Genomic DNA, 14,544 nt, shown 5'->3' on the forward strand with positions numbered 1-14,544 from the left:
TGTGCAGACCCAGTAGGAGCAGACGTTGCCACACAGTGAGGTTGCTCTGTGTGATAAATGCTGGTTAAGTGAGGATGGAACCAAAAGGCTGAGCAAAGAGGAAGAAGACGCCTGAGATGTCAAGACCTACCTCTTATAGGTGAAATCTGTTTGCGTTTCTGTTTTTGTTTTGGAACAGGGTCTCTCTCTGTCGCCCAGGCTGGAGTGCAGTGGTGCCATCATGGTTCACTGCAGCCTCGGTCTCCTGGACTCAAAGTGATCTTCCTACCTTGGCCTCCCAAGTAGCTGGTACTATAGGCACATGTCACCATGCCCAGCTAATTTTTAAAATTTTATGTAGAGAGCATCTTGCTATGTTGCCCAGTCTGGTCTCAAACTCCTGGGTTCAAGCGATCCTCTTGCCTTGGCCTCCCAAAGTGCTGGGGTTACGGGTATGAGCCACTGCTCCCGACCTGTTTTGTTTTCAAAAAGTGGGCCAGGTGTGGGAAGCTGGTGATAGAAGCTGGTTGCAGAAGCAGTAAGCCTCAGTGTAACCTGTATCGAGGATGTGGGAGGCATCTCAAAGGTGCAGAGGTGAGCAGGATGCGGGACTGTAATGAAACATACCAGCAGACAATGTTAGCGAGATGGAGCGGAGCGAATGAGTTTCCTGGCCCCCTTCCAGCCATGCCCCAGCCCCAGCTTCCTGGCAGCTTCCTGCAGCCTGGCCAAAGGCAGCCTTTCTTCCAGAACCCCCACCTTCTTGGAGGGTTGAAGCTTGGATATAAAACAATATAAATGATTATTGAGTAAGGTCCTTCATCCAACACTTCACAAATCTTAGAGCTGTCTGTTGGAAATTGATTATATTTGTTCCCCAGAGTTAAATGAATTAGGCGTTGATAAAAGGCTCTCTTTCGGTACATACATTTTTTATATATATATATGTGTGTGTGTGTATATATATATTTTTTGAGATATTCTATGATCATATAAATCAGAGGGCAATTAAGTTCTTCTGCGGTCTGGAGGGGAGAATGTCAAAACTAGGCAGAGCAAAATAGACTCACCTGGTTCAGTATCGGCAAATTCCTCTTTTGTGGTTAAATCAAGAGCCATTTTGCCAAATGCCAGTGACCAAAATGCCAGAAACTAGAAGCTCCTAAGTCTTCTCCGGAGCTTCAGCAGTGTCTGCCTTGTAACTTGGACCATTTCTTCTAGAGAGGGAGAGGACCTGGGAGGTGGTGTGGGGACAAGGGAGGGAGAGGACAAGGTCGGGGCAGAGGAGGGAGAGGACCTTTAGTAGAAGGGCAAAAATAATAGAGTCCCTTTCGATGTATCTTCACTGCAGGTGCTTAAGAAAGGCAGAAGGAGCTTGTCTTCAACAACTTTAGAAGTCACGCAAAGTGTTTTGCCCTCAGGGAGTCACAGTATTTATTAATATACACACGCTCTGAGCATTCCTGCAACAAAGAAATCTGACTTGGGTCAGCCCAGCATGTTACAAGCTGGCCAACACCATTTTGCAGTTTACACCATAGAGTACACTGAAGAATGCCCTCCTGGAAAACAAAACTTGCTTTGGGGCCTCTGTCTGGGGAGGAGGGGGTCCCTGATGCAGAACCTCTCCAGGCCGTTTCAGGAGTCCGTTTGTGAAGGGCCACTATGGGAGGCATATTTTGACTACGGTAGCATTTGCTTGCATGGTCTCTGACTCTGAAGACCCAAGAGGGCCTGAGGGTGGGCAGTGGAGAGACCAGAAAAGAAGATATTGAACTCGCGTTAGGGTCCTTCCTAGGGTATTGGATTAAGAAGAACTGTGGGCCAGGCATGGTGGTTTATGCCTATAATCTCAGCACCTTGCGAGGCCGAGGGGGGTGACTCACTTGAGGTCAGGAGTTTGAGACCAGCCTGGCCAACATAGCGAAACTCTGTCTCTACTAAAAATACAAAAATTAGCCAGGTGTGGTGGCATGCACCTGTAATCCCAGCTACTCAGGAGGCGAAGGCATGAGAATCTCTTGAACCTGGGAGGTGGAAGTTGCAGTGAGCCAAGATCACACCACTGCACTCCAGTCTGAGCAACAGAGGGAAACTCTGTCTCAAAAACAAAAAGAAAAGAAAAATTGTGAAAGGGGATCTTAGGTTTCTTTCCAGAGCAGTGCTGATTCAATAGAAAATAATGCAAGCCGAGATGTAATTCTAAATTTCCTAATAATAAAAGTAAAAAGAGGCCAGGCACAGTGGCTCATGCCTATAATTCCAGCACTTTGGGAGGTTGAGGTGGGCAGATCATGAGGTCAGGAGTTCGAGACCAGCCTGGCCAACATGGTGAAGCCCCGTCTCTACTAAAAATACAAAAATTAGCCAGGCATGGTGGCGTGCACCTGAGTCCCAGTTACTCAGGAGCCTAAGGCATGAGAATCACTTGAACCTGGGAGGTGGAGATTGCAGTGAGCTGAGCTTACCCACTGCACTCCAGCCTGGGCAACAGAGCAAGACTCGGTCTTGGGGGAAAAAAAAGTAAAAAGAAATATTTGAAATTAATTTAATAATGTATTTCATTTAATTTGATATACAACAAATTTTTATTTCAACATATATTCAATATAAACAATTATTATTGAGGTTTTTTCTTTGAGTAAGTCTTTGAAATTCAATATGTATTTGACACTCAGAACACATCTCAGGGCCCTGAATCCACAAAGTGACCTTGAGACAGAACTTTAGGTGTGTAGGGAGACTTCCAGGAGCCCGTGCCGGGACCTCACCTCAGGTAATTACACAGATCCTCATCTCTGGGGAGGGAGATTTGCTGGGTGGGGAGGGAGACTTGCTGGGTAAAGAGGGAGCCACAGGCCAAGAGACCCACCTATCTGCTAAATTGCAGGGAGGGGAGAAAAAAGAGTCTGGTTACTTCCTCAGGTGATAAAGCTGGCCCCACGGCCCCCTTCATTGTTTAGACTTTATCCCAAAGGAAAACCCCCCTCTGTCCCAGGAGTATGTGACAAAAAAAAAGCGGACCTTGATTTTTCTCCTTCTGAAAGAGGAAAAAGGAAAAGGCCACATGGCTAAGCTGGCCAGCATCTGGTTCTGCCCACCTCCTTCCCATTGCGCACTGGGCTTGAGTTGGGTTACGGGTGGTGGCAGATGTCCTCCCAGTGGTGGCTGCTGTCCTCAGGGACCTAGGCAACCTGCTGATGTCACCAAAAGAAGTGTGTGCTTTTTTTTTTTTTTTCTTTTGAGACAGGGTCTTGCTCTGTCGCCCAGACTGGAGTGCAGTGGCGTGATCTCAGCTCACTAGCAAGCTCCGCCTCCCGGGTTCATGCCATTCTCCTGCCTCAGCCTCCTGAGTAGCTGGGATTACAGGTGCCCGCCACCCCGCCCAGATAATTTTTTTTCTATTTTTAGTAGAAACGGGGTTTCACCATGCTAGCAAGGATGGTCTCAATCTCCTGACCTTGTGATCCGACCGCCTCAGCCTCCCAAAGTGCTGGGATTACAGGCGTGAGCCACCGCGCCCGGCCGGGACGTGTGCGCTGTAAAAAGCTTCTGTTCTCTGAAGTTCCGTGGGAATGACGTTGAAAAGCAAAGCCTAGTTCACTAACCCTTAAAAAAAAAATAACAAAGCTGCAAGAACAAGATTGTGTGTTTTGGAGGCCTGATCCTGCTCACACGCAGGGCAGTCAGTACAAGATAAATCCAGAAGACCTGTTTCACTGGGGCCAGGGTCACATGGGTGCAAAAGCTGCAGAAGAACAAGGAAGGATTGGCCACACACAATCACCTGCTCAAAGGGAAATAAGGAAGACTTGAGGCATTAGCCTTGGCGGGACTCAGCATGAGTTGATCCAATGCACTGAATTCTGGAGCTTCCAATGGTGCCCTATTCTCTCTTTGGAGACAGAGGCCAGCACAATGAGCAGAAAGGACAGACAAGTTTACTTGGTGGCAACAAAACTACCATTCTTCTTCCCTGGACTTGTAGACATTCTGAGAAGATTAGGAAATATTCCTGAGAAGGAATGCTAATGGGAGTGATTGGACTTCATTTGTTCGTTATTCTAGAAGACTGCACTTATTGAAAGACCGCCTTGTGCCAAGTGATGTGCTTAGTACTCAGGATACAATAGCTGGAGACCCCAGACCCTCCCTTGTAAAGCTTACTCTCTGCAATGGAGATGGCCAGCAATCATGTCTGCCCCTCCAGTCTGGGAATTCTAAAGAGAGCATCTCTTGATCCTCCAGCAACACAGCTTTGGGACAAGACAGTTAACACTCTAAGAAGCTGGTAGAACAACTCGAGGCTTTCTTATTCCAACAGGTTAAAGAGGTGGAAGAGATGACAATGTCAAGTTGTGGAAAGGTGCTGGTAACTCCAGGTTTGGGTGCAGACCCTGAGACCAGTAAGGGGCCAGAAAAGAGAAAAGGGGCAGTGTCTTTGCCTCTGGGTGGCCATAGCTTTTGTGTCTTCAAAAAGTGATGTGACCGGATGGATGTGCTCCTAGATCCCTTTCAGTTTTCCAACTCTAGATGAACTCAGGAATGATAGATCCATAATCAGGAGTTAAGGGAAAAGTAGGGACCCCTGGATAAATTTCAGAAATTTTCAGCTCATCCGACAAAGTCATTAATGTCCTCACACAGAAATCATCATCAGGCTACTGACTCTCACCTCCTGGGGCCCCCACTTCCGGAGCTGATCTTTACCATTAAGAAAACCAAAGGTGTCAGGGTCAGAGGATGGTATTACAAGATCTAAGCACTCCGCTAGATGCTGTTTGTGAAGCAGCATCATTGTCTGGGGGTAAATACAGGGGTTTATTGTCTCACGCCAAGAAGATTAAGGATACGAACACAAGTGGATGGGTTAAGGAGTGGAACATTTAATAGGCAGAAGAAAGGAGAGAGAGAGGACAGCAGCTCTCTCTTGCCGGAAAGAGGCATCTGAAAGGGAAAAGCCATCCCACAGTGGACTGCAGGCTTGAGGAGGAGGTGTCTGATTTACATAAGGCCCACAGATTGGTTTGACCAGATGTGACGTTTCCCTGGGAGGGAAGGCTGGTGCCCCACCCTAATCTTATTATGTAAGTGGGATTTCCACTTCCTCAGTGCCATCTTGTCTGTTCCTTACTATACACATGGCTGGAAAAGAGAAGAGAAGGTAGAGCCACCATTTTGATCATGCCTAGTCACAGGTAGTCTTTTTCTATTGGCCCAACTGCCAGCATTCACCCATGCGAGCTTCTACCTTGCTTGTCTACGTCTGCAGCTCGATTTTACAGGCTGCTGTTTGTTAGAAAATAAAATGATTTGGGGGCTGCTTTTTTATTAAAAGGAAAACCTTACTGAGGACTTCTGTACCCTCACTATCTGCTTAAGTACTTTCTTCTTAACTCTTATATCACTTGGGCACTCTGGAAGTTTCACAGCTGAACTAAATGAACCTGGAGCTGTCGCCTTGCCTGTTGCCTGACATACAGAGCACGGAAACATTGGCGCTAAGGAAAGGCTCCCAAGGGCATGTCTGCTAGGGATCCTTAGCAGAGAAATTGCAGCTGAGCTTTGACCCTCCTGGCGCCCAGGCCTGTGACTTGCGAAGCTGGTTAAAATTGCTGCTTACAGTGAAATCAAAGGCGAATCTGCAACCTTACAAGTGAAAAGTCAACCTCAGTGTTAACCCGTTGTGCTTTCAGCAGGGGGATGATTTTCTTGGCCAACTTTAGATAAATGAAATCAGCCTAGAGGGAAACAAATCTTTCTGCCAAACTCCATTTGAAAAAACAAAGATCTCTTTAAGACTATGAGAAAAGACAGAATACCTTTAAAAAATTTAAAAATAATACAGCTGGATAAGAAATGTTAAAAGCTAGAAAGGCTGCTCAAAAACAATAGGACAATTAGAAAGTTGCGTAAGTAATTAGCATGCCAACTGTGATATTTTAAAATGCCCCTGGATCTCTTAGTTATCTGAATAAACTTAGAACCTAGCCTGAGTCCAATTTTCTTCCTGAGATCAATACACAGCATCTTTCTAACCTAAAAGCAAATCGCTTTAGAAGTGCTCAGGAAATGACTGCTAAATGGGTTAAGCATAACTCTTAGTTACACATCTGTTCCTCTGAGCTTAGAGTTCCTTGTACTTGAAAAAACAAAAAATTCTCCCTCTCCGACCAACCTATCATAGAGCTAAGCTCTTAATATAATTTGCGTTTGTCAAGCCTGTCAAAATAACTTCTAAAGCTTCCCCTGTCTGCCCTGAACACTCCATCTGTAGTGTGACTGCCAGTTTCTGGTGTCCTGAAGTGGGTTTCATACCTTTTCCCACCTCACTACATGCCCAGTGGGATCCCAGAGAGTCAAGGTAGAGAAACCCAACCGTGTTATCCTTGCCACCTCAAATCTTTAGTTGACTGGGAAAGGAGTGTGTGCCTACTTGCAAAGTAAATCCCTATGATCCCAGGCAGATGACAGGATTTTATTTTTCCTGCTGATTAGAAAGCTGGATATTCAGAGTTGAGGGGCTCAATTACAGGATACCTTTCTTGGACGTTCAGCTATCAAAGAATGGAAAGGGAGGTTTCATTCTGAATATTCAGTTCCAGATGTAATCATGCCCATGCTGCTTGTAAGTGTTCTGTTCAGACGCTCCACTCAGCACACACACTCACACATATGTCACACTCACACTCCTACCCACCACACATACACACACAAACCCCTACCCACTACACACACACATCCACATACACACACACCCCAACCCAAAACACATCCACCTAAACACAGCCCTACCCACCACACACACATCCATACACACACGCCCCTACCCAACATACATCCACATAAATACAGCCCTAGCTAACACACAAACATCCACACACTCACATCCCTACCCAACACACAAACATCCGTACACACACACCCCTACCCAACACACATACACCCATACACACACACCCCTACCCAACACACATCCACATAAGCACAGCCCTACCCAACACACAAACATCCACACACATACACCCCTACCCAACACACATACATCCATACACACACTCCTACCCAACACACAAACACCCATACACACACATCCCTACCCAACACACACCCACATAAACACAGCTCTACCCAACACACACACATCCATACACACACCCCCTACCCAACACACAGCCACATAAACACAGCCCTACTCAACACACAAACATCTACACACTCACACCTCTACCCAACACACAAACACCCATACACACACACCCCTACCCAACACACACCCACATAAACACAGCTCTACCCAACACACACACATCCATACACACACCCCCTACCCAACACACAGCCACATAAACACAGCCCTACTCAACACACAAACATCTACACACTCACACCTCTACCCAACACACAAACACCCATACACACACACCCCTACCCAACACACATATATCCATACACACACACCCCTACCCAACACACATCCACATAAACACAGCCCTACCCAACACACAAACATCTATACACACACCCCTACCCAACACACACACATCCATACACACACACCCCTACCCAACACACATCCACATAAGTACAGCCCTACCCAACACACACACATCCATACACACACACCCCTACCCAACACACATCCACATAAACACAGCCCTACCCAATACACAAACATCCACACACTCACACCCCTATCCAACACACAAACACCCATACACACACACCCCTACCCAACACACATCCACATAAACACAGCCCTACCCAACACACAAACATCTACACACTCACACCTCTACCCAACACACATACATCCACACACACACCCCTACCCAACACACACCCACATAAACACAGCCCTACCCAACACACATCCACACACTCACACACCTACCCAACACACACTCACATCTACACAGAGCCCTAATGCACAAACATCCACACATATACCTACCCAACACACATACATCTACACAGAGCCCTACTCAATACACTTACACCCCTACCCAGCATGCACACATTCATACACTCACACACCTACCCAACACACACATATATCCACATAACCCAGCCCTACCCAACACACAAACATCCATACACACACACCCCTACCCAACACACATACACACTCACACACAAACACTCCTACCCACCACACACATACCCCCATACCCCTACTCAACACACGCACATATCCATACACACACACTCCTACCCAACACACACACACACCCACACCCCTACCCAACACGAACACACATCCATACACCCCTACCCAACACACACACTCACACCACTACCCAGCACACATACACTCACACCCCTACCCAACACACACACATATCCATACACTCAGACACCTACCACACACACCCCTACCCAACACATACACACACATATCCATACACTCACACCCCTACCCAACACACAAATATACATACACATATACACACACCTCTACTCAACACATACTAACTCATAAACACATTTTTACACATTTACACAGACACACACACCTCTACTCACATCGCCCTTCTCACACATACACACACACTCACACACACACCTACCTTTCTGTTCACAGCCCCATCTTGTCCCATTGACATAGCCGTTTTTCTTATTGAGTCACATTTATGAATGGGATCTGCCCAGACTTCTTCAAGTCCGGGTGACCCAACTAACTAGTACCTTAGCTGATTCTCAGACCCTGGGAGCAAGTGTGCCCGCCGCCAATATTGGGATGATCTTCCTGTGACCCCACAGAAGCTCTACGTCATCTTACAGTCTCTTCCTTATTCCCTGACCAGTCACCACATTCTGCTCCTGCTTCCTTTGCAAGCTCTTCAGAAGTCATCTGGCATTTCCCTGGCTAACACCCCAAGCTGAGTCCAGCTTCCTATTTAAATGGCATCTTGGTGGGTCTCCCTGTGTCTAGCTTCTGTTCACTGAAATCTACCCTGTGCTGTGCTGCTGCCAGATGGGGTTTCTTAAGTTATCACTTTTTTTTGTTACCCCTCACCCAGCTATCGATGGCTCCCACTCACCTGCAGCTGATGAGTAATTTTGTGGGTTTGTCTAGCACTCGAGGGCTCCACAAAGGAGCCCGTGTCTCTGCAGAGGCACTGTGCTGGGTGAAATGAGGCCAAACTTTCCAGATCAAGCTGAGCTGGGGTTTTTCCCAGTTTTGCCACTCACTGATGGGTAACTTGAGGTCAGTTACCTGACCCTCTGAGTCTCAGGTGTCTCATTTATAAAATAAAAACAACTGCTATTTATTGAGTGCCTCCTGTCTGCCAGACACTGGGCCAAGCCCTTGTGAAGAACTGACCCAGCCAAGTTGCCCATTCAGAGTGTGTTTCAATGCTTGCCATTGTTTCAATGGACACAGGCAGGGGGCTTACAGGTCATCCCAAGGTTACAGCAACAACAGATATCAGGCTGACTTCAGAAATGGTTTTCATTCGTAATCAGGCCCAAAGGAGTTGAAATAGTTTGGATATTTGTCCCTGCACAAATCTTATATTGAATTGTAATCCCCAGTGCTGGAGGGGGGCCTGGTGGGAGGTGTTTGGATGATGGGGGTGGATCACTCATGGCTTGGTGCTGTCTTAGTTATAGTGAATTCTCATGATATCTGTTCATTTTAAAGTGTGTAGCACACCCCCAAACACACTCTCTTTCTCTTGCTCCTGCTTTCATCATGTGACATACCTGCACCCTCTTTGCCTTCCACCATGACTGTATGTTTCCTGAGGCCTCCCCAGAAGCAGAGAAGATGCCAGCATCATGCTTCCTGTACAGCCTGCAGAACCATGAGTCAATTAAACCTCTTTTCTTTATAAATGACCCGGTCTCAGGGACTTACAGCAATGCAAGAACCATCTAATACAGGAGTCCTGTGAGCTCTTTGTGTAAGTTCAGGGAAATCTAGGCTCCCTGTTCCATGAAGAGTTTCCTGAAGGCAGATGTGGTAGGGTCCCTGAGTGACTGCATGGATCAACGCTCCCTATCTGACACGGATCAGATGTACTGCAAGTATAGAAGCAAACTTAGGTTGTGTTAAGCCTTTCGGATTTAGGGGCTTAATTTTTACCAGATAGATTATCACCTAATATGGTTTGGATATTTGTCCCCTCCAAATCTCATGTTGAAATGTGGTCACCAATGTTGGAGGAAGGGCCTATTAGGAGGTGTTTGAGTTATGGGGTCTGATCCCTCATGAATGGCTTGATGTCATCCTTGAGGTAATGAGAGTTCCTGCTCTGACTCCACTTGAGATCTGGTTGTTTAAAAGTATGTGGAATTTCACTTCTCTCTCTTGCTCCTGCTCTTGCCATGTGACATGCTGGCACCCCCTTTGCCTTCTGCCGTGATTGAAGACTTCCTGAGGCCCTGACCAGAAACAGATGTCAGTGCCATGTTTGTACAGCCTACAGAACTGTCAGTTAATTAAACCTCTTTTCATTATATATTACCTAGCCTTAGGTGTCCTATTAGCAATGCAAATGGATGAATACATAATCTAATCCAACCTAACTAAGACACATTACATACTGATAAGACAGATGAGAAAAGAAATAAGAGATAAGTTCACAATTTTCATTTGGGGCCACCTGCTATGGCAAGGACAACAATAAAATCTGAATTTTATGACAAGGTGCTGTGTCCAGAACTGCCTTTCTACTGAGAATGCCTGCATGGGGGTGTGGAGCAGGGAGTTGGTCATCAGGTAAAATTACTCTGAAGATGAGCTTAAGGGGGACACGAAGGTATCTCTATGCATTGACAATGGCAGCGCCTACAAAAGTCACCAGCCTCTAGGTCCTCCATGCAATATAGGGTGACTGACAATTGGAAAGGAATAGCGTCAATCATGAAGTCCCCTGCTGTTGAGTTATCCTCTCTTGTTTTGTCCTATAGCTGCCTGCCTCTCCAACCCACCCACAGGTGGCCACAAACTTGGGATCATGGCCCAGGATGAGGCCTGTTTAGAAGAAGGTATTATTTTTCATGAGATCATGGATCCAGACAATAATCAACAACAGATGCTAGAATACTTAGGCAAGGGATGAATGGGAAACTTGTTAGGTGGAGCAGGCTGACAGCATCTGAGCCCATTGGGCCACACTAATGTCACCAAGCAAGGGGTGACCAGACATCACACATGTCTTCATGAGATGCAGTGTGAAATGCCCAGCACCACCTGAGAGAATTCTTGCCAGAAGAAATCAGTCAGAATCTAACCAAGCCCAGAGCTCTAACTACCAAGTTCCTGGAAATACAGGAGAAAGAGGAACATAGTAAAAGGCACCAGGAGGATTCAATCAGCAAGACCCTGAATATGGGAAATTTTGAATAACTAAGATGAGCATGAGTCTGTTTGAACTATCGGATGCCATAGGCTGGGTGGCTGAAACAGCAGAAATTTACTTTCTTATAGTTCTGAAGGCTGGGAAGTCCAAGATCAAGGTGCCAACTGATCTGGTTTCTGATGAGGGCCCTCTTCCCAGCTTGCAGACAGCCACCTTTTTGCTTTTCCTCGCCTGGTGTCTCCTCTTAAAAGGACACAAATCTTGTCTTATTAGAGACCCATCCTTATGAGTTTATTTAACCTTAATTATCTCCTGTAGATCCTATTGCCAAACACAGTCACATTAGGGGTTAGGGTTTCAATGTAAAGATTTGGGAGCAGGGGATACTCAATTCAGTACATAGCATGAGTCACGCAAGTGCCTCCTCACTCAACAAAGAACACCTGCATCAAGGGGACCTGTTGTTGCTGCCACTTCCCACCCTAAACTTCAAAGATGCTGGCAGGACGTTTAAGTCTCAATGGGGACCAATCCCTGTTTAAGTCTCTCTCTCAGTGGGGGCCAATGGTGGTGACTCCTGGGCGTGTTCCTATACTTCATTCATTTCAAGATATTGACTGAACACTTCTAATGTGCCAGACTCATGTCAGGAACCTGAGGTGCCCCAGTGAGAAGATGTGGCAAGGAAGATACCTGTCCTCAAGGACCTTGCAGTCTAGCTTGCCAGGGAAGGTAGAAAACCTAGAGTTGATTGAGAGGAAAGAAGGCAATTGCAATTACCGGGAAGAGGACCAGTGTCTTCGGTAACATTTAAATACAGTCATGTGTTGCTTAGTGACAGGGATACATTCTGAAAAATGTGTCCTTATGTGATTTCATCATTGTGCAAACATCATCTAGTGCACTCACACAGATGCAGATGTATAACCTCCTGCACACCTGTAGAGGGCACTTACCATGAATGGAGCTTGCAGGACTGGAAGTTGCTTTGGGTGAGTCAGTGAGTGAATGTGAAGGCCTAGGACATCACTGTAGAGCACTATAGACTTTAAAAATACTGTCCACTTGGCCTCTAAAAATTATTAAAAATTTATTTTATAATACTTTTTTCTTAACTTGAGCTTACTGTAAATTTTTACTTTGTAAACTTTTTAATTTAACATCTTGACTCCTTTGTAATAACACTTACCTTAAAACACAAACACATTGTACAGCTGTATAAATATATTCTTTCTTTATGTCTTAGGCTATCAGCTTTTTTCTATTTCTAATTTTTTTTAATGTTTTATACTTTTTTGTCAAAAACTAAGACACAAACACACACATTAGCCTAGGCCTACACAGGGTCAGGGTCATCAATATCACTGTCTTCCACCTCCACATCTTGTCCCACTGGAAGGTCTTAAGGGACAATAACACACATGGAGCTGTCATCTCCTGTGATAGCAATGCCTTCTTCTGGAATCCTCCTGAAGGACCTCCCTGAGGCTGTTTTACATGTAACTTGTTTTGGATTAAGTACAAGGAATACACTCTCAAATAATGATAAAAGTATAGTATGGTAAATACATAAGCCAGTAACATAGTTGTTTATTGTCATTATCAAGTATTATGTACCATACATAATTGTATGTGTTAGACTTTTACACAACTGGCAGGGCAGTAGGTGCGTTTACACCAGCATCACCACAATTACATGAGTAGTGACTTGTGCTACCATGTTCCAGCAGCTAGACACCACTAGGTGACAGAAATTTTTCAGCTCCATTATAATCTTATGAGACCACCGTTGCATATGGGGTCTGTTGTTGACTGAAACGTTATGTGGCCCGTGACTGCACAAACACAGAAAGGCTGAGGCTACATTCCTACATTTCTGTATTTTAAGATTGCTTGTGACAGATTAGTCAACGTCTGCCAGTCTTCAATAATGCATTTCATGGAATGGAAAAGTTTATAGTCCACCAGAATGGATCAGCAAAGTTGACACTAATAAGTTTTTTTCTTTCTAGTCATTTCTAGACCAATGGGTCTCTGTCCTTATTTCTGTTGTCTGTTTTCACAATATCACTACCAACCTCCATAACTTTTTTTTTTTTTTACATAAACTCTGCTTTCCAGGCCCAGCTTCCCAAGTCACCTTCTGATTGATCGAAGTCATTGAGACCTTTATGGAGGAGAATGAACTCCAAGGAGGACCTTCAGGGAAATGTACTCAAGTCTGAGTCACTCAGAAATGGACCAATGATGATAGGTGTTCCCTGGTTTCCCTCTCTCCCCTGTCCCTAACACTTCCTGCTGTTACAGGAACCAGACAGTGGGTAGACCTGGGCTGCCCAGGGCCCACTGCTGGCCCGCCTGATGTAACCAGTAGTTCCCCAACCTTTTTAGCACCAGGGAACAGTTTCATGGAAGACAAATTTTCTACAGATGGGGGAGGAGGATGGAATGTGCAACCTAGATCCTGCACATGTGCAGTTCACAATAGGGTTTGAGCTCCTATGAGAATCTAATGTCGCTGCTGACCTGAAAGGAGGCAGAGCTCAGGTCCTCTACCAGTCCATGGCCTGGGGGTTCAGGACCCCTGCTATAGGCCACTTCGAGCATCTGCCCAGAAAGCAGCCTTAGAGACTGTGCCAGCGTGTTCGTTTTTGATGAAACCTGTCCCGTCACAGTTACATGAGCTTAAAGGAATGTTACTGTAATTACCTGGCCCTATACCTGGTTTCCGGGGCCAGCAGCCGGAGAAGTCTTGCTGTTGGCTTTTGAGCTAATCACATATGTTCACTTCCAGCTGCCGGATGAGCAGTGAAATCAAAATAGCTTCTGACAGTGACTATCCTTGCATGGGGGATTCCATGCTCAGGGTGAGGGTAGACATCCTTTCTTTTTTTTTTTTTTTTTTTTGAGACAGAGTCTTGCTCTGTCGCCCAGACTGGAGTGCCGTGGCCGGATCTCAGCTCACTGCAAGCTCCGCCTCCCGGGTTCCCGCCATTCTCCTGCCTCAGCCTCCCGAGTAGCTGGGATTACAGGCACCCGCCACCTTGCCTGGCTAGTTTTTTGTATTTTTAGTAGAGACGGGGTTTCACCGTATTAGCCAGGATGATCTCGATCTCCTGACCTCGTGATCCGCCCATCTTGGCCTCCCAAAGTGCTGGGATTACAGGCTTGAGCCACCGCGCCCGGCTGACATCCTTTCTTCTTACAGGGAAGAGCAAGGTTTACTGTCATTAATAGTCAGAAAACCATCTGT

The 14,544-nt window shown here is 45.9% G+C and overlaps 1 long non-coding RNA gene across 1 annotated transcript; it reads right to left on the reverse strand.

The window, feature by feature from the left end:
• Window positions 1-409: 409 nt before the first annotated feature.
• On the reverse strand, window positions 410-9,217 carry LOC144333986 (uncharacterized). Its single transcript, XR_013403117.1, has 3 exons — window positions 9,024-9,217; window positions 1,050-1,213; window positions 410-590 (listed from the first exon to the last, which is right to left on the reverse strand). It is a non-coding gene; the product is annotated as an uncharacterized LOC144333986 (long non-coding RNA).
• Window positions 9,218-14,544: the final 5,327 nt, after the last annotated feature.

This window comes from Macaca mulatta, chromosome 13 (genome assembly GCF_049350105.2).
Source record: "Macaca mulatta isolate MMU2019108-1 chromosome 13, T2T-MMU8v2.0, whole genome shotgun sequence".
Lineage (NCBI taxonomy): Eukaryota > Metazoa > Chordata > Mammalia > Primates > Cercopithecidae > Macaca > Macaca mulatta.